The following is a 21,345-nucleotide window of genomic DNA, read 5'->3' on the forward strand; positions in this document are numbered from 1 at the left end:
TAGCTCAGGCTTCATTTGGCCAGCTCGTACACCAGGATCCCCCTTTCCCTCAGAAGTAGACAGACACCAGATGTCACATTGTGGTCCAAGAGCTCCTTTAACTCCTTCCTAACAACTAATTCAGCCTGGCTGTGAAATCTAAGCATGAGCAGCCTGCAGTGCCTCTTCCTGCCTAACTAACACTGCTTTAGGGCTAACTACATTCTTGCTCTTTCCTTCTCCTTCCAAATTGCTGTCTGATAACCCAACTGCCCAGGAATTCACTGTGCAGGCCCCACGAGGCACAGGCTGTACAAACTTCCGGAACTGGTATGTTTATATGCCATAAACCACATCATATGAAAGGCTAGAATGTCAGGAAAATCCCTGTCGCTCCCTTCCCCATTTAGTGAGATGGCAGGTTTCTAAAGGTTAAAAAAAAAAAAAAGGAAAAAAAATCCCTTCAGCCATCTGGATGTGGAAGGAAGTAAAAATACATTCCTGCTTTAAAAAAAAACAAAAAAAACCCAGCTACTTCAAAATTAATTTGGAACTTGAAAGGAGGCAGAGAAGTAGTGATGGCCCCATGCACTCTGCAGCACAGCAGAATTCCATTCTGAGGCAAGCCTCCCAACTCCTGCAGTAACACTGATTGACTGCAAACATCCCAGAACATACACATTTAATTAAATTATAATAATCCACCAGTGGCTATGGAATGACTGTCTCCTGATCTACACTACAGTTAGGTCAACATAAGGCAGCTTACGTTGACCTAACTCTGTAAGCATCCACACTACAATGGTGCTCTCGCCAATGTAACTCGACCATTACACTAGGGTGACCAGATGTCCCGATTTTATAGGGACAGTCCCGATATTTGGGGCTTTTTTTTTCCCCCCCCAATATGGGCTCCTTTTACCCCACCCTGTTCCGATTTTTCATACTTGCTCTCTGGTCACCCTACACTACACCGACTTAATAACTCCACCTCCATGAGAGGCGTAGGGCTTAGGTCAGTGTAGTTAGGTTGCCAGAGTGTCAGTGTAGACACTGTATTGACTGTTCCAGTTGTCAGCCTCTGGTGGCTGTCAGCCCTGGTCGGCGGGGCTCTGGCTGTCAGTGCCCCACAATGCCCCACACTGACAGCCAGCTCAAGTGCTCCTGGTAAGGGTCTGCACCGCCAACGGAAAGAGCTAGTTTGGACATACAAAATCAATGTAATTACTGTGCTGGCTGTACGTCAATGTAACTTAATTCTGCAGTGTACACATGCCCTGATACGTTCAAATCTTAAGTGGCCTCCATGCACTCAGAACTGTACCACCATGCCCTCCAAGGGCTTAGAGTGTAAACAAACACACAGTTCACAAACAGTGGATGATCAGAAAACATTATGACCTCAAAAAAGTGCCAGGCTGGGGCAGGGGAAGGTTGAATTTTTAAACACTTTTGAATTGCTGAAAGGCCGTCCTCATGATGTGGATTATTATCCCCCGTCTACACAAGCAGACGCACACACACACACACACACAGCTGTCCCTAGCGGTTCTGGGGCACTATGCAGCCCCCCCACAGGGAGCATGTGTGGGGCCCCAGGCCTCTGTGGGGGGGAGCGGGCCTTTGCGGAGGAGAGTGGGGGGGCTGTCCCCAGGCCTCTGTGGGGGGAGCGGGGGAGCTGGCCCCAGGCCTCCACGCAGGGGGGAACCAGCTTGGGGGGTGGGGGGAACCACCCCCCAGCACTCATCAGCGGCGCGGCTGCGGCCAGGTCTGCACTTCCCGCCAACGGTGAGTGAAGGCCCGGCCATGCTGCAGTCCTCAGGGGAGTGGGGGCAGAGCGGAGCAGGGGTGGGAAGAGGTGGGGCGGGGCAGGAGTGGAGCGTGGGGGGGGGGGGGGGGGAGGACCCTGAGGAAGAGCCGGAGCTGAGACGTAGCTGCGTACTTTGCCTATGGGTAAGGATGGCCCTGCACGCGCGTGCGCACACACCCCTCATCTGCACTTTCATTGTCTAAACCTTTGCATGCTTATTCTGCCTTCCACTACTCCAATAGCCCTATATTCTCTTCTATTGACAATATCCCTCCCCGCCCCCACTCTCCTCCCCCCAACATTATCTTTGGAGATATGTCTTGCAGGGATCCAGCCAGAATTAACTGGTGATCAAGTCACCGGCTCAGGTCAAAATACGGTGACCAATCATGAATTTTGGAGACAAATTCTTTAGGTTGTCTGGAATAATCAAATCTTGCAGACCACTCTGCAAGCACCTTGTCCAACACTTGCATTAGTACTAGTATGAAGAAATACATTTATTTCTACTTACTAATCTCTTGCAAAAAGTCAATGGGACTTGTGCTCTTAAGTCAATTAGGCTTTTTTGAACTCCGATGTGATCCTGTATCTCTAGCTGTTCTCCACCTGTTCAGTATCACCCCCTAAATATCACACCTTCTGTGATAGCTAGGGTTGGGGATGAATCCATTGTTATCCTGGATACACAAAACCACTCTGTTTTGGTGTATTGTTCCTCAATAACAGAATCTATGCGTTTAGGGAGAGTCAGTTGGCAAGGAGTAATTGATTAAGTACTCAACTCTTCCGTTCACTCACCAGATTAGCCTGGAACTTCCCTACCACTTTAAGACAAACCTTGCATCCAGTCATCTAGCTGACTTTTCCTTCATTGGCAACTAGCTTAAAATCCTATAGCATCTAACCATTAGAGTTCACCTGATTCTCACTAACCTTAAAATGAAACAATTTTCTTCTGCAGCAGTTGCCACTAAGATTTTTACCATACTTTTATACTTAACTTTACTGAGGTACTTCCTGTGGTAAACGTAAGAAATATCACACCACAGAAAGTGTTAACCAGTAAAAATAAAAGTTATCTATGCTCTCCACTTCCCAGGTTGGATTTCTGGTTCCCGGCCTAAGATTTTTTTAAGTATCAGGGGGTAGCCATGTTAGTCTGTATCTACAAAAACAACAAGGAGTCTGGTGGCACCTTAAAGACTAACAGGTTTATTTGGGCATAAGCTTTCGAGGGTAAAAACCTCACTTCTTCAGATGCATAGAGTGAAAGTTACAGATGCAGGCATTATATACTGACACATGGAGAGCAGGGAGTTACTTCGCAAGTGGAGAACCAGTGTTGACAGGGCCAATTCAATCAGGGTGGATGTAAGATTTTTTTGTGGTCCTACTCCTACTACAGCGGCTGCTCCCGCTCCTTGAATGATGGGTCTCCACTTATCTATCCTTCACATTTATCTACACTGTGCTGCCACAGAGCTGAGGTAAAACAGTGAGGCAGCTAAGTGCCAGAACTGCTTCCTGCCCCCTCTATCCAAAAGAGCTGGGCAAGTGTGGCTCTCCATCCCAGCAGACTATACTCACCCTTCTTTCCCTCAGCTAGTGTTGATGGGCAGCAGCATATACTGAAGCCACTCTCCCATCTCAGCTCTACAGGAACACAGCTAAGACTCTGTTTAGAAAGTTTAGCTTCCTCCCACCTGACACTGGGCTAGTGGTGCATTAGGAGCAGGCAGGGTCTTCGGTTTTCTTCAACCCAGAGTTTCACTGAAGATTTATCTAGAGCATGTAGTGGGGATAGGTTTCAGTGATGATTCCACCCCATAGCTATAGAGAATGACATATTTTCTTGGGGGAACGGCAACAGGCAGCATGTGTGACTTTAAAACAGATTGAGCCCCATGAAAGTAGAACAAGCAAAGCTGTGGAAATAGCATGGGATCTGTCAATTAAAGGCTATTAGACAACATATACACTAGCAGGCAGATTGATGGTTGCATAGTCCACCTGAACTTTTACTTCTACTGACTTCTAAATGCTTTCCTATGCAAACTCAGTGTTTGCACCATAGTTTTTGTTTTGTTTTTTCCATTTATTTCTAACAAATTCCTTTCAGGAATCATAGGCCAGATAGACATCACCGGGACCGTCTGTCAAAAGATTAAGTTGAAATTCAAGTAGCATGAAACAGAAGTCCAAACACATGGGGAATGTATGCCAGCCCAAAACAGAAATGTGAAGAAAGTCAAATGAAGTGAGTATGGTCAAAATTGGTGTTGGTATTAGTTTGTCCCTTTAAAATAATCATTAACAATACAGAATAGAGCCTCTATATTTCACTCACAGGAGAACATCAATTCTAAAAGAACATCACAGGATAATGATCTACTGCATAAATACTCCTGGTTTGTTGTGCAATTTATCAAAACAGACCTCAAGACAAAGCCATAGGGTTTATTTTCAAAACAGGACACAGTAACCCTATGACAAATTTCTGTGATGCTGACTTTATTCCTATTAGATCAACTGATTAATGCAGTTATGAAAACTTTATCTAACAGATGGGTCACTTGAGAAATGCTTACTCACTGCAGCATTACTGAATAGCTTCTTTTCTGATTGGCTCAGAAAACAAACCAAATTATTTCAGCCCAAATCAACAGTTCTTTTAAAGCATACTCTATATATGTCTTAAGTAATTTTACTTCTTGTTGCCTGAATTTTTATTTTATTTTGTTCAAATCAACAGAATCAACTTCCCACCAACCTGATTCTGAATCCTATTTATGCCCTAAGTGTCAGATGCTGCTTCGGGCATGAACAAGCCTCTACCTTCCCTGTCTGTTCAATCTGATTGCCTGGCACATATTTCATAACTATACAGCACAATGAAAATACCTTTGCTCTTTAAGATCAACCAATTACATTTAAAATACATGCAGTATATTAAAATACCATCGGATATATATGACATGTACCAAGATATCAACTCTATCACTACAAGTCTCACCTCCTCTGCATATGCCTCAATTTCTTCCGAGACATAAAAATCAAGGTATTGGGCAACTGTAATCAAAGATCACATAACACTTTACACAAAAAAGGAATGCTAATCCCTGAGTGCTGCCAAATTCCAAACTAGGATCCTGATACTGCAAAGAGAATCACATGAATGCTCTTGCATGGAGTTTCACTGGCTTGAATTAAACTGAGGCCCAGGTACTTACAGTCAGCCTATCTGGAATATCCTGTGCAGTTTTAAGAGAAAGTATTCATAATTTTCTTCCCTTAACTGTTGTGTAGTGTTATACTGTTCAACTAAGGAATCACTGTTTCACCATATAGATGGCAGATGAAGTAATTCATAATTTAGAGAGCATCTGGTATCTTTCTGGATAGAAGGGGTTATATACCTTTCTGCATACACCCCTTTGTCAGATTCCCCACCTCCCCAACACTAGCAGTTGCAGATGTTTGATGTAGTAGTTGGTTATGGTGGGAGAGGCTAGTTTTGGTGTTTGCAGAAGGATGATAAAGGGAGTGTTGAAAGGTATTGTCCTAGGGCAGGGGTTCCCAATCTTTTTCTTTCTTCGCCCCCCCCCCCCAACATGCTCTAAAAACTCCACGGCCCACCTGTGCCACAACAACTGGTTTTCTGCATATAAAAGCCAGGGCCAGTGTTAGGGGGTAGCAGGCAGGGCAATTGCCTGGAGCCCCATGCCACAGGGCCCACGCAAAGCTAAGTTGCTCAGGCTTTGGCTTCAGACCCGGGTGGCAGGGCTCCTGGCCCTGGGCTTCAGCCCCATGTGGTTGGGCTTCGGCCATCTGCCCCTGGGCCCCAGCGAATCTAAGGCTAGCCCTGCTTAGAGGACCCCCTGAAACCTGCTTGCGGCCCCCAAAGGGACCCCAGACCCCCGGTTGAGAATCACAGGACAGAACTAAGTTTCCAGTGCTTGATCTATGATGTACAGTGTTTGTGGTAAGGTATGGGGGGAAGAGTAGAGGATATATAACGTTAGGTTGGTTAACTTTTCATTTCTTTGCTTTTGTGATTTAGTGTCCGGTAGGTTGTGAGTGAATCAACCCTAATTGCTTCTTATCAAAGTTTTTTGTGTATTCATCGTCTCTAGATTTTTGTAACACTACAAAAGGGTGGGAACTTGGGGAGAAATTGTGGTGGAGGCAGAAGCGTAGCAGTTGATGGAGAAGATTTTCTCCATTTCTCCATCAGTAGCTGTGCAGAAAACCTTGTGTGTCAACAACTTCACAGGAAACCCTTCTCTACCATGCAATAAAGTGACAGGAAAGGTAGCTCCTGACAGGGACGATTTTGCGCGCCCAGCCTCCATCACTCAGATCTGCTTACTCTTTTTTGTAAGATTTCAATAATAATGTAAACAGCTGCTAAAAAACAAGCCTAAATCCAATAAAAAAAAGCCTATCCACTGCACCATATCTACTCAGAGCATCCACCTCCTGCCAAGTTTTGTGCAGATGGACAATCTTGTTTTAAAAAGAAAAAGTCAACAATGAAAAGTCAGATTCCCATGGAAAAATTTCAGCCAGAGACCAATTTCAAAGACCTATTAAAAATTTATGAAGAATAACCAGACAAGAGCTGCAGAGAAAATTCAAAGGGCTTAAAATGTTCTACCAATTGGTCACCTACTCTTACAAAAAGAAAAAAACAAAAAGCAGGAATTTATGGCCCATTTTAAGACCATTCTAGAACGTAACCCTAATTATGGAGGCATTGCCATAGGCACCTTCATAGTCAATCAGAATCCCTCTCTTTGGGGAGGAGATGGTCTAGCAGAAACTCTCTAGGAGACAAGGAGCTGTGCCTACACATATATTGCCGGTTATTGGTTATAAAAATTAAAGTAGTGTTTTACTAATGCTGAGTTTACACAAAATATTTAAATGACTACAATTAAAAACCACTAAGATAAGGTTAATATGATTTATCCCTCTGTGCTACTTTTAGTCACCTTTTTGAGAAGAGATTAAAATTAAGAAGCTTTTCCTTTTCATTCCACTCACACCGACCCACTACCAATTCTGTCTGCTTTAATCCTCCTTCCACAGATGTCAAAACAGGACATCAGTATTAAAACTACTCATTGCCAAAATCTGTTAGTGTAGCATCCCATTATTATTGTAATGCTGGCACAATAACTTTATTATAATGTGCGACAGTTCATGCAGCTATTCAATGCTAGATCCACTTGCTCCAGAGATTTTTTTCTCCATCTATAAAGAATTATAGCATAAATATTCTTAAAAGATGAAGTTCTAGATGAAAATAGGTGCTTGTCCCTTAATCGGCAGTAACAAGGTCATCCCCCTGTTCATTCTGTTTTCCTAACACTTACATAAAGTGATCAGCCAAGAGAGTTCAGTCTTCGGACAGACATGGTTATGAACATCACTTTTAACCCTTTATTTTCTCCCACTTTTTGAGGGAACTCACATTTTACTGAAATTAGGAGGCAAAAATTCTGTATAACCAGGGCCCTACCAAATTCACAGCCACGAAAAACACGTCACAGACCATGAAATCTGTTTTTTTGTGCGCTTTTACCCTACACTATACAGATTTCTCAGGGGAGACCAGTGTTTCTCAAATTGGGGGTCCTGACCCAAAAGTGAGTTGCAGGGGGGTTGCAAGGTTATTTTAGGGAAGGTCATGGTATTGCCACCCTTACTTCTGTGTTGCCTTCAGAGCTGGGCAGTCAGAGAGCAGTGGCTGTTGGCTGGGTGTCCAGCTCTGAAGGCAGCACCCCGCCAGCAGCAGCACAGAAGTAAGTGTGGCAATACTATACCATGCCACCTTTAATTCTGCGCTGCTGCCTTCAGAGCTGGGTGGCCGAAGAGCAGCAGCTGCTGACTAAGGGCCCCGTTCTGCAGGCAGCAGTGCATAAGTAAGGGTGGCAATACCATACCATGCCATCCTTACTTCTTCAGTGCTGCTGGCAGCAGCACTGCCTTCAAAGCTGGGCTCCCGGCCAGCAGCCACCACTTCCCAGCTGCCCAACTCTGAAGTCAGCACTGTCACCAATAGCAGCACAGGAGTAAGGGTAGCAATATCGCAATCCACCCCCTACAAATAACCTTGCAACACCCCCCACATACACAACTCCTTTTTGGATCAGGATCCCTACAATTACAACGCCATGAAATTTCAGATTTAAATAGTCGAAATCATGAAATTTACTTTTTTAAAAATCCTATGACTGTGAAATTGACCAAAATGGACCGTGAATTTGATAGGGCCCTATGTAAAACTGATACATTCTATAAAGGACCCAAAGTATGCAAACACAAGAAATTTCAAGGGAGATTCGATAAAAGTCAAAAGGTCTTTTCTAAACAAAAAAATGTTTAGGATGAAGTTTTGGTACACTGAAAAAAGTGGACTTTCCTTAAATACATTAAAGGCAGCGAACTTCACAAAGATTGAATTTTTTAAAAAATTGACACCTGACATTTAAAAACATATCATAGCTAATGGTATGTTGTGATGTTATCTGATTAAAATATGACCATACACATCATTGTTGCAGCCACTGTTATATATTTGCAGCAAATATTGTACAAAGGTTGTAGAGCAGGGGTAGGCAACCTGCGGCACGCAAGCTGATTTTCGGCGGCACTCACACTGCCGGGGTCCTGGCCACCGCTCTGGGGGGCTCTGCATTTTAATTTAATTTTAAATGAAGCTTCTAAAGCATTTTAAAAACCTTATTTACTTTACATACAACAATAGTTTAGTTATATGTTATAGACTTACAGAAAGAGACCTTCTAAAAACATTAAAATGTATTGCTGGCACGCGAAACCTTATATCAGAGTGAATAAATGAAGACTTGGCACCCCACTTCTGAAAGGTTGCCGACCCCTGTTGTAGAGTGAGGTGTTTATGAAAAGGTTATGACTTGCTGGTTCTGATTATGCTACCTGTATGCATATATCATTTTGTATATGAAGTTATAAGTATTGGCTCTATACTTGGATTTCAAATGTTTGCTCCTGAGGTAATGCCTACAAGGTAATGCCCAACACATCTTGGAGGGACTATTCAAATTAAGTGGTTCATCAAGGAACACTTGGTTGACAATGGACCATGGGAGACACCGATCTACACTGAGTGGACTGTCATGTAAACGTGCTGTCTGGAGTGTAGGTAATGGCTTCCTGCAATGACTAAGGGAAATTGGGCATAAATATGTGACTTGCCCATGTGACTCCAAACGCCATCTTGTTGCTGTAATTTTCCACTGTAAAAACAATGGGATGCTCTCCACATGGCAAGAGCTATAAAAGGTCCAGGGAACACCCCCATTATGTCTTCAATCCTGCTTCTTACCTCTGGAGGAACTTTGCTACAAACTGAAGCTCTGAACAATGAACTGAATGACCCATCCAAGCTGTGGATGTACTCCAGAGACTTGACTTATTCCATCACTGCTACAAGCCTGAGCCAAGAACTTTGTCATTACTGTATGTAATTGACTCCTTTAACCAATTTTAACTCTCACCTTTCTTTCTCTTTATAAATAAAATCAGGTATCAAGGCTGTCAATAGGGGAAGAGAGAGGATTCTGTCTAGCCTTTGCCATTATGAGGGATTATTCTATTTTTTACTATTATTATTACTTATTATTTATTTAGCCATTTTTTAAAAAGTTACTTGCCTGGGATGCTGCCACCAATAGACCATTCAGACTGTCAAGTGACAAGCTAGGGGTAAAATTTTCAGTCACCTAGGTGACTTAGGCTCCTAATTCCAATTTAGATGCTTAGACGCTTAACTTCTAATCAGCAAAATTTAGGGTAAAATTTCCAAAAGCACCTTTAAGGAATTGTCTATAAGGAAGTTTTACTAGTTATACCTCCCTGTATGGGCACATTTATTCTGGTAAGAGTAACTTTTTTTGGTTTCCCTTATATCCCACCACAAGCCACAAACTAAACTGAAAAAAAGCCATTCACATCCCAGAATTAGCATCTACAAAGGGAGGTCATACCAGGATAATCATAAAGGTGTAAAGTCACACTTTAGATTATACTGACAAACTTTCCCATGCAGACAAAGCCAATGGATAAAAAGACTTTGGGTATGTCTACAAAGTCCACAAAAGCAAACCTCCCAGCCTGGGCTGAGAGACTCCAGCTAGTGGGGCTTGTAGCTTAATGGCATTCTAAAAAACAGCTCTGAAATTGCTGCTCTGGTCCCAGCTCCACACCCAGCCACAACTTCAAAGTGCTGTCTACAATGGCTAGCACAAGTCCAAGACAGTGCACCGGGACAAGGATGACTGCTGCCGGTGGTGGTATAGACATATCCTTAGGAATTTAGGGGCCTAAATCTCATTGGCTAGTCCACAATAAAAAGAAAAAAAGATGCTTTCTCACCTTTTGTTAGCTAACACATGGTAACAGAAAGGGAAATCCTAGCAAGGAGAAGGCAGTTTGTAGTTTTTAGATGTGTTGGCAGGTTGAGATAAATGCTACATCAGTTGGCATGAGTAAAAGCTGCAAACTCCTTTGTCTTCCTTGTGTCAAGGTAAGAACACACATTTTCCCTAGTGAAGACAAGGCCACTAAACCTTAATGGGCTATCACAGCTTATTCTTCAATGCCAAAAGGGAGGAGTTTGTTGGAGGGTCGTTTGAGGGAGGGGGTTACAGGATATTATTAATTAGTGGTAGCATAGCGGCACTTAAGGGACCCTTTGCGAACCAGACCCCGCTGCTCTAGGCAGGGCACCAGCCCGCACGGAACCGAGCCCCTATCCAGCTAGTGGAGACTCACCCGACCCGGAGCGCGGCTACCGACTACCCCTAACGGGACTGGGCTACGTGGATGCCCCAGCTGGCGCCGGGCGAGCTGCCCAGCACTGGGGGAAGTGACACTCCCCCCTAGAGGGAGCGCCGGCCGGACGCAGCCCGAGCCAACCGGGGAAGGAGAAGGAGGAGCAGGGGCCGCCCCGCCCTCAAGCCCGGCTGCTCCTGGTCGGGACCCGCGGGCGCGGAGGAGCCCAGCGGGTCACGCTCCGCGGAGTTTCCCCCTAGACAAAGCAGCCCCCGCGCCGGGAAGAGGGCCAGGGGAGCTCGGCGGCGGCGCCCGATGCGCGGAAAGGTCCGCGCGGAGCTGGGTGCCCGCTGGCAGCGCTGCCCGCAGCGGGGAGCCGGGGGTCCCCCGGAGCTGGGGGTGTCCAGCAGCAGTGCTGCCCAGGGGCCCGAAGGAGCGCGGAGCTGCGAGTGCCCGCTGGGGAAGAGGCTGCCCGGAGCAGGACGCCCGGTGACGGCGCTGCCCGGGGTGCCCGGCGCGGGGGAAGGGAGCGCCCGGTGGCGGCGCTGCCCAGGGTGCCCGGCGCGGGGGAAGGGAGCGCCCGGTGACGGCACTCCCCGGGTGCCCGGCGCGGGGGAAGGGAGCGCCCAGTGACAACGCTGCCCGGGGTGCCCGGCGCGGGGGGAAGAGGTGGCGGGCGGTTCCTACCTCCCGCGCGGCTGCCGTCTGCTCCGCTCAGCGCCTCCGCCCGGGGCTGGAGCCGAAACCCGCAGCCTCCTGCTGCTGCTGCTGCCGCCGAGCGACAGCTCCAGCTCGGACTCCGCGGAGCGGATCAAGTTCTGCCGAGCGCCGCCTCCTGCCCCGCTCGCACACGCGGGGCTCCCTGGGGCCCAGCGCGACAGCCGCCAGCGCCACCTGCCGCCGCAACCGGGAGATTGCAGCTTGGGCTCCCTCCTCCCCCGAATGGGGAGCGGCGCGGTGACTCCTCCGGCTCAGCCGCGCTGCCCACAACCGGGGTTCCGAGCTGAGCCACCCTCCTCCCTTCCGCCTGGGCCCCAGAGGCTCAATAGGTGCGGAGCAGAGGGGAACCGGGTTTAGGGCTGGGCACTCCTCCCAGCGCGGCCACTGCCTCCCCGAGTGAGCAAATGAACCCGTGCCCGTGCCTCACTTTCCCGTCTGTACAAAGGAGGTGATATGGTTTGTATTCTAGCGTCACCCAGAGGCCCCGCTCAGGACTGAGCCCCGGGCAGTGAGGCACCCCACAGGATGAGCACATTGGTGCTTGTGACTTCATCAGTGTCATGATGCATAACATATAGAATCTGAAACTTCTCTGTTTTTCCTTGGTGAAGATCAAAAGCTAGAGCTAGGTTTAATAGTACTTTGAATACATACCTGCTGATCAATGTAATGTTCTTACTGCCTCCTATTGCTCCCAAGATTTATGTGTATAGTAATTAATTCCCTGTATAAGAAAACAAACTATAGTTGACCACCATGTGCAAAAATACTAGCCATCACCTACAGCCCCCAACTAAAACCTCTCCAGTGCATCATCAAGCATCTACAACCTGTCCTGAAGGACGATCCCTCACTCTCACAGACCTTGGAAGATAAGCCAGTCCTCCCCTACAGACAGCCCCCTAACCTGAAACAAATACTCACCAGCAACTACACACCACACAACAAAAACACCAACCCAGGAACCAAACCCTGCTACAAACCCCGGTGCCAACTCTGTCCACATATGTATTCAAGGAACACCATCATAGGACCTAACCACATCAGCCACACCATCCAGGGCTCATTCACCTGCACATCTACCAATGTGATATATCCCATCATGTGCCAGCAATGCCCCTCTACCATGTACATTGGCCAAACCGGACAGTCTCTATGCAAAAGAATAAATGGACACAAATCAGACATCAGGAATCATAACATTCAAAAACCAGTAGGAGAACTCTTCAGTCTCTCTGATCACTCAATAGCAGACCTAAAAGTGGCAATTCTTCAACAACAAAAACTTCAAAACCAGACTCCAACGTGAAACAGCAGAACTGCAATTAATTTGCAAACTGGATACCATCAGATTAGGCCTGAATAAAGACTGGGAGTGGTTGGGTCATTACAAAACCTAAACTTAATTTCCCCATTCCTAATTTCTCCCTACTGTTACTCACACCTTCTTGTCAACTGTCTATAATGAGCCACTCTCTTACCACTTCAAAAGTTATTTTTCCTCCCTTGATATCCTGCTGTTAATTGATTTATCTCGCTAGACTGACCTCACACTTGGTAAAGCAACTCCCATCCTTTTATGTATTTATACCTGCTCCTGTATTTTTCACTCCATGCATCTGATGAAGTGGGCTCTAGCCCACGAAAGCTTATGCCCAAATAAATTGGTTAGTCTCTAAGGCGCAACAAGGACTCCTTGTTGTTTTTGTTGATACAGACTAACACGACTCCACTCTGAAACCTGAAAACTATCAGCAAAAGTAACGAGGAGTCCTTGTGGCACCTTAGAGACTAACAAATGTATTTGGGCCTAAGCTTTCGTGGGCTAAAACCCACTTCATCAGATGCATGGAGTGAAAAATACAGTAAGCAGTATATATATATACAGCACATGAAAAGATGAGAGTTACCTTACCAAGTGCGGGGTCAGTACTAACATGGCCAATTCAATTAAGGTGGAAGTGGCCTATTCTGTTGAAATGGCCAATGTCCACCTTGATTGCATTGGCTTCGTTAGCACTACAAAAGTAATTTTCCCTCTCGATACTCACCCCTTCTTGTCAACGGTTGAGAATAGGCCACTTCCACCTTAATTGAATTGGCCTCGTTAGTACTGACCCCCCACTTGTTAAGACAACTCCCATCTTTTCATGTGCTGTATATATATATATATATATATTGCTGTATATATATATATATATATATATATATATATACACACACACACTGCTTACTGTATTTTTCACTCCATGCATCTGATGAAGTGGGCAGTAGCTCACGAAATCTTATGCCCAAAGAAATTTGTTAGTCTCTAAGGTGCCACAAGGACTTCTTGTTGTTTCTGTCATCACAGTTGCCTTCCTGAGAGCTACTGTTGAGCTCTGGCATGTCTTTTTTAGGATTGCCCCTTTAAGAAATACAGATTTCAATTACTGACAGAGGAACACTGTTGGAATTTCCAATAAAAGATAAAATTGAGTTGGACTCCTTATTTCATAACTCTATGAATTACTTGGAGACATTGATAATGTATAATCCTCAAAACTATTAAATTAGTCTTTTTCCATAATAGAAGATTGTTCTACACCATCACAGTCTCACATTTTCTCCTAAAGTCTGTTCTTTTGAATAAATCTGTTTTTGTTTTTTTTAAATCTCTGGAACTATTAAACTAAATTGTACAGATTTGTGTAATCTTAGTGTAAAACTGCTCTTTTTTGACTCGTATTTAGGTATATAACCTACATTTCAAAAGTTAAATTTAATTTGTGTCACTAAGCAGAACTATTAAACAGTTACATGGTGTATAACAGGGACTGGACACCAGCTGTTGACTATCAAAAGAAAAAGCAAACACAATACAGTCAGGTCTGTAGTATTAACTCTGGAGCCCAATCCTGAAAATATTACCAAGAACAGTCAAACTGTCATGACTCATCTCATTGATTGAGGCATGGTAGTAAGTGCTTTCAAGGAGAGTTACATCCCCATCTGGGCCTAGAATTAAATATAATTCACAAAGGATTTGGCAGTCAGGAACTCCCAATCTGTTCTCTAACTAATGAAAAGGATTTAATTTCCTTCACAGAATCCTTTAGCTCTGGAGAATAACACATTTGTCTGTACACACAAAAGAATTTGTAATTTTCTTGGAGTTAAAGTCATTAGGTTATTTATACTATACCATAGTATGTGGTGAGGCAAACTCCACTCTCACTCTGAATCCAGGGCATGTGGACTACAGCTCAGCACTCTACAGACTGGAATAGTGGCCACAGTCCTACTTTATCACATCTAATGAATTTTCATTCAACTGGATCTACAGACCTTTCCCCAGTCTATTTCCTATCATAGAATATCAGAGTTAGAAGGGACCTCAGGAGGTCAACTAGTCTAACCTGCTGCTTAAAGCAGGACCAATCCCCAGACAGATTTTTGCCCCAAATGGCCTCCTCAAGGATTGAGCTCACAACCCTGGGTTTAGCAGGGCAATGCTCAAACCACTGAGCTATCCCTCCTATGGCCCTATAGATCTTTGTAGGAGTAGCAGAAATATTCTTTTCATTACACAGAAACTACTCTGCTAGTAACACCACCAGGTATCCTTGAATCAGGGTGAATTTCAACCATTGTAAAAGTTTTTGTGCAGTAACTTAAAACTTTAGCAGTCTCTTACTAGTATGCGTGTGGAAACAAAACCTGTCAAAAGGCCCATTAACTGCATCCAAATCCTTGCTGAGACAAGGCATTATGCATTGGGTCAAAATGGAGAAGATACTATGAAATTGACTACAATGTCATGTGGCCCATCTGCAACTGCTAGTAGCAAGTATCAGGACACTGGATGGGGAGGTCTCTGTGTTACCATAGTGAATTCTTTCCTGGGTATCTGGCTGGTGATTCTGGCTGACATGCGTGGTGTCTAACTGGTTGCCATATTTGGGGTGGGAAGGAATTTTCTCCTATCTCAGATTGGCAGAAACCCTGAGGAAGGCGGGGAGGGGGTCACTTTTATCTGCAGCATGGGGCATGGATCACTTGCTGATTTGAAGTAGAGTAAATGGTGGATTCTCTGTAACTTGAAGGCTTTAAATCAAGATTTGAGGACTTCAGTAACTCAGCCAGAAGTTATGGGTCTATACAGGAATGGGTGTGTGAGGTTCTGAGACTTACAATGTGAGTGAGACTTGATCACAATGGTCCCTTCAGGTTTCAAAGTCTATGAGTCTAACTTAGTCTGATATTTCCCTATCTGACTTCTGTTCAAGGTTAGACGGGCAGACCTGCAAATCAGAAATTATAGGTGACTGAGAGACCAAGCCCTGTTAACACAGCCTCCTCCCTCTGGAGGAAGGTTGAAACTAGTTTCATGGTTTAACTAGATTTCAAGGTACTGATTGGTACGAAATTGAGACTCTCAGATCTGGCTTCTGCCAACCCAAAAGCTGGCCAAATTAAGAAAATGTATTATTTTATTTTAAAAAGAAAATTAAGAGTAAAGTACATTATCACCAAGTAGCCATTGTTGTGTTTGTACCTGGCTGCCTCCTTTTTGATATTTTCAGAGACTGTCTTTATGTTATTATCATTCCCTGGGGAGCTAAACAGCAGATACAAGATGAGGGGGGAAATAGCAGGACAAATGTATTCATAGATGTGACATAAATACTCTGATCTCATTACAAAAAAGCAACTCCAGATTATAAAGAATTAAATTATACACCCACAAACCAGAAGGAAAATGTACTTTGTACATACAAAGAACAAACTTCATAAATACATTTTATTTAACCAAGATTATCATTAGTCTTTATCTACTCCACCTGCCTCAGTGTGAGACTCCATATGATTCACTCAAGACAGCCTCTGGGTAACACTTCAGGCACTTGAGAAATTTTCCCTTTGAAAAGAATTCTTTAAGCATTCAGTCTTAAACTATTTAGAACAGACTAGCTTTTCACTGCTCTCATACCACCACCTCAGTGAAGCAAGGCAACTTGGTCCAGATCCTTAAAGATTCCTAGGCACCTAACCCCCAGATTTGGGCACATAAATATCAGATTTAGGTGCCTAATCCCAGTTTTGGGGCCACTGTGATGGACCCAAACTCCTTGTAGGCACCTACATTTTCAAAATAAAAGCTCCCTAGGTGCCTGTTTCTGCCCCTAGGCATGCACACTTCTGCCTCCCTCTAGGCATCTGGATGCCTGTCTCCTGCCTAAGCTCCTGAGCAATTCACGAAAAAGGTGATTGGCCGCCTAAGTCACTTGCAGGACCTAATCTGGTAGGTGTGCTCAGAGGCCACCTACCAGATTGGGTCAACTGAAACTCCAGCTGGAGGAGGAGGTGATGCTCACCATACAACTTTTAGCACAAAACTGATCTTTGGGATATTCTGACATGGACTCCCTCAAGTTCTTCTGATGAAACTGTTCCACTGTGGATAAATGAAAGAGTGATTAGAGCAGGGAACTGGGCCCTGGGTTTCCCACCTCCCAGCTGGTGCCCTAACCACTGTATTATAGAGTCTCTCTCTCTCCCTCTCTGGCCTAAAGATTGTTTCAGTATTTATCCACAGTGGGACAGTAACTGGATTGCAAGGAGAGAATGAGAATGATGCTGTAGTCCAGTGGTTATTGAAGCAAATGGGAGTTAGGTGCCTACATACCTTTGAGGATCTGGGCCCTACTGTGTATCTGAATTTCAGTAGCAATTGATTTCTTATCATAAAGTCAGAGGTAAAGTCACTTGCCATATATGGTACAATATACAATTTCTGACCATTTGTTTACCCTGGAAATTGTAAGAATCCTTGTAAATTTAAATGTTATCCATTAGAAGATTGTGTTACCTTACCTGTAGACTGCCTGACCTTCCTGGATAAGATAAGAATGTGTTCATGAACCTCTCATGTCCACGGGTTAGTAATGCATCACGGGATCTAAGCACTTCTGATGCTGCAAAGAAAGCAGCAGATAAACAAACTGAAACTTTACTGAGAAGTAACTAGAACTTTGAAGCATGCTGCTACCCTGACTCAAACCCACAAACAGGAAGTTTTCTTTCTCCTATTATACCACAATCTATTACATTTCTTCCTGAAGATTTCTGTTCCGTAGAATGTTTTTAAAATACATGTGATGCAGACTTTAAACTCAGTCCCATTGTTCACACCCTTAACTGTCTTCAACTTGCTTCAGCCTGTGTGTGGCCTGACTGTTCTACCTTGAAATCACATCATAGAGTCTGCAGTTACTAGCACTTAACTATTGAAGTCTGGTCTTTACCAATTTTAACATGACAGACTCTTTGATTGTTCCTGGAAAACAGACATTCCATCCTCTTAATGTTGATGCCAGTCCAGATATACCGTAGCTAGTTCATCATTAGCTTTCATTTCAGGCCATCACTATCTTCATTCATCCTATTAGGATCTGCAGTGTCCTGTGGTTGTCTTTTCTCCCCTACAGAAGTGATATATGTGTGATGGTTTATGCCAGGTTTCTTTTTAGGTAGCTCTTGTTTCTCTAATAGATGCCATATTCATAGATTCTAGGACTGGAAGGGACCTCGAGAGGTCATCAAGTCCAGTCCCCTGCCCGCATGGCAGGACCAAATACTGTCTAGACCATCCCTGATAGACATTTATCTAACCTACTCTTAAATATCTCCAGAGATGGAGATTCCACAACCTCCCTAGGCAATTTATTCCAGTGTTTAACCACCCTGACAGTTAGGAACTTTTTCCTAATGTCCAACCTAGACCTCCCTTGCTGCAGTTTAAACCCATTGCTTCTGGTTCTATCCTTAGAGGCTAAGGTGAACAAGTTTTCTCCCTCCTCCTTATGACACCCTTTTAGATACCTGAAAACTGCTATCATGTCCCCTCTCAGTCTTCTCTTTTCCAAACTAAACAAACCCAATTCTTTCAGCCTTCCTTCATAGGTCATGTTCTCAAGACCTTTAATCATTCTTGTTGCTCTTCTCTGGACCCTTTCCAGTTTCTCCACATCTTTTTTAAAATGCGGTGCCCAGAACTGGACACAATATTCCAGCTGAGGCCTAACCAGAGCAGAGTAGAGCGGAAGAATGACTTCTCGTGTCTTGCTCACAACACACCTGTTAATACATCCCAGAATCATGTTTGCTTTTTTTGCAACAGCATCACACTGTTGACTCATATTTAGCTTGTGGTCCACTATAACCCCTAGATCCCTTTCTGCCGTACTCCTTCCTAGACAGTCTCTTCCCATTCTGTATGTGTGAAACTGATTTTTCCTTCCTAGGTGGAGCACTTTGCATTTGTCTTTGTTAAACTTCATCCTGTTTACCTCAGCCCATTTCTCCAATTTGTCCAGATCATTTTGAATTATGACCCTGTCCTCCAAAGCAGTTGTAATCCCTCGCAGTTTGGTATCATCCGCAAACTTAATAAGCGTACTTTCTATGCCAATATCTAAGTCGTTAATGAAGATATTGAACAGCGCCGGTCCCAAAACAGACTCCTGCGGTACCCCACTCGTTATGCCTTTCCAGCAGGATTGGGAATCATTAATAACTACCCTCTGAGTAGGGTTATTCAGCCAGTTATGCACCCACCTTATAGTAGCCCCATCTAAATTGTATTTGCCTAGTTTATCGATAAGAATATCATGTGAGACCGTATCAAATGCCTTACTAAAGTCTAGATATACCACATCCACAGCTTCTCCCTTATCCACAAGACTCGTTATCCTATCGAAGAAAGCTATCAGATTGGTTTGACATGATTTGTTCTTCACAAATCCATGCTGGCTGTTCCCTATCACCTTACCACCTTCCAAGTGTTTGCAGATGATTTCCTTAATTACTTGCTCCATTATCTTCCCTGGCACAGAAGTTAAACTAACTGGTCTGTAGTTTCCTGGGTTGTTTTTATTTCCCTTTTTATAGATGGGCACTATATTTGCCCTTTTCCAGTCTTCTGGAATCTCTCCCGTCTCCCATGATTTTCCAAAGATAATAGCTAGAGGCTCAGATACCTCCTCTATTAGCTCCTTGAGTATTCTAGGATGCATTTCATCAGGCCCTGGTGACTTGCAGGTATCTAACTTTTCTAAGTGATTTTTAACTTGTTCTTTTTTTATTTTATCCGCTAAACCTACCCCCTTCCCATTAGCATTCACTATGTTAGGCATTCCTTCAGACTTCTCGGTGAAGACCGAAACAAAGAAGTCATTAAGCATCTCTGCCATTTCCAAGTTTCCTGTTACTGTTTCTCCCTTTTCACTAAGCAGTGGGCCTACCCTGTCTTTGGTCTTCCTCTTGCTTCTAATGTATTGATAAAAAGTCTTCTTGTTTCCCTTTATTCCTGTAGCTAGTTTGAGCTCATTTTGTGCCTTTGCCTTTCTAATCTTGCCCCTGCATTCCTGTGTTGTTTGCCTATATTCATCCTTTGTAATCTGTCCTAGTTTCCATTTTTTATATGACTCCTTTTTATTTTTTAAATCATGCAAGATCTCATGGTTAAGCCAAGGTGGTCTTTTGCCACATTTTCTATCTTTCCTAACCAGCGGAATAGCTTGCTTTTGGGCCCTTAATAGTGTCCCTTTGAAAAACTGCCAACTCTCCTCAGTTGTTTTTCCCCTCAGTCTTGATTTCCATGGGACCTTACCTATCAGCTCTCTGAGCTTACCAAAATCTGCCTTCCTGAAATCCATTGTCTCTATTTTGCTGTTCTCCCTTCTACCCTTCCTTAGAATTGCAAACTCTATGATTTCATGATCACTTTCACCAAGGCTGCCTTCTACTTTCAAATTCTCAACGAGTTCCTCCCTATTTGTTAAAGTCAAGTCTAGAACAGCTTCCCCCCTAGTAGCTTTTTCAACCTTCTGAAATAAAAAGTTGTCTCCAATGCAGTCCAAGAATTTGTTGGATAGTCTGTGCCCCGCTGTGTTATTTTCCCAACATATATCCGGATAGTTGAAGTCCCCCATCACCACCAAATCTTGGGCTTTGGATGATTTTGTTAGTTGCTTAAAAAAAGCCTCATCCACCTCTTCCACCTGGTTAGGTGGCCTGTAGTAGACTCCTAGCATGACATCTCCCTTGTTTTTTACCCCTTTTAGCCTAACCCAGAGACTCTCAACACTTCCGTCTCCTATGTCCATCTCTACCTCAGTCCAAGTGTGTACATTTTTAATATATAAGGCAACACCTCCTCCCTTTTCCCCCTGTCTATCCTTCCTGAGCAAGCTGTACCCATCCACACCAACATTCCAATCATGTGTATTATCCCACCAAGTTTCAGTGATGCCAACAATGTCATAGCTGTATTTATTTATTAGCACTTCCAGTTCTTCCTGCTTATTCCCCATACTTCTCGCATTTGTATATAGGCATCTAAGATACTGGTTTGATCTTTCCTCCCAGTTTTGTCCTGACCTTCCTTTCTCTCTGACAATATAGCCCACACTCCCTCTTGTTTCCGACCCATCTCCCCGGTCTCCATGTTCCCCACTTACCTGTGGGCTTTGCTCACCTGTCCCCGTCGAATCTAGTTTAAAGCCCTCCTCCCTAGGTTAGCCAGTCTGTGTCCAAATAGGGTTTTTCCTCTCCTCGAAAGGTGAACGCCATCTCTGCCTAGCAGTCCTTCCTCGAATAGCATCCCGTGGTCTAGGAAGACAAAGCCCTCCTGGCGACACCATCTTCGCAGCCAGGCATTCACCTCCATGATGCATCTGTCTCTGCCCGGGCCTCTCCCTTTGACAGGAAGAATCGAAGAGAATACCACCTGCGCTCCAAACTCCTTCACCCATACTCCCAGAGCCCTGTAGTCACTCTTGATCCGCTCAGTGTCACACCGCGCAGTATCATTTGTGCCCACATGGATAAGTAGCATGGGGTAGTAGTCAGAGGGCTGGATAATCCTCGACAATGCCTCCGTAACGTCTCGGATACGGGCTCCCGGCAGGCAGCATACCTCCCGAGATGAAATGTCAGGGCGACAGATGGACGCCTCCGTCCCCCTCAGC

At 44.4% G+C, this 21,345-nt stretch overlaps 1 protein-coding gene across 2 annotated transcripts in view; it reads right to left on the reverse strand.

The window, feature by feature from the left end:
- PXYLP1 (2-phosphoxylose phosphatase 1) overlaps positions 1-11,505 on the reverse strand; it is a 94,442-nt gene extending 82,937 nt beyond the window's left edge. The window contains exon 1 of one of the 2 annotated variants that reach the window (XM_065558049.1): positions 11,300-11,505. The gene's annotated coding sequence lies outside the window, so the exon portion shown is untranslated. Of the gene's footprint in view, positions 1-10,612; positions 10,714-11,299 lie in introns of those variants that run through there. The other variant, XM_065558050.1, reaches the window with a different exon arrangement.
- Positions 11,506-21,345: the final 9,840 nt, after the last annotated feature.

The sequence above is a fragment of the Chrysemys picta genome, chromosome 9 (genome assembly GCF_011386835.1).
Source record: "Chrysemys picta bellii isolate R12L10 chromosome 9, ASM1138683v2, whole genome shotgun sequence".
NCBI lineage: Eukaryota > Metazoa > Chordata > Testudines > Emydidae > Chrysemys > Chrysemys picta.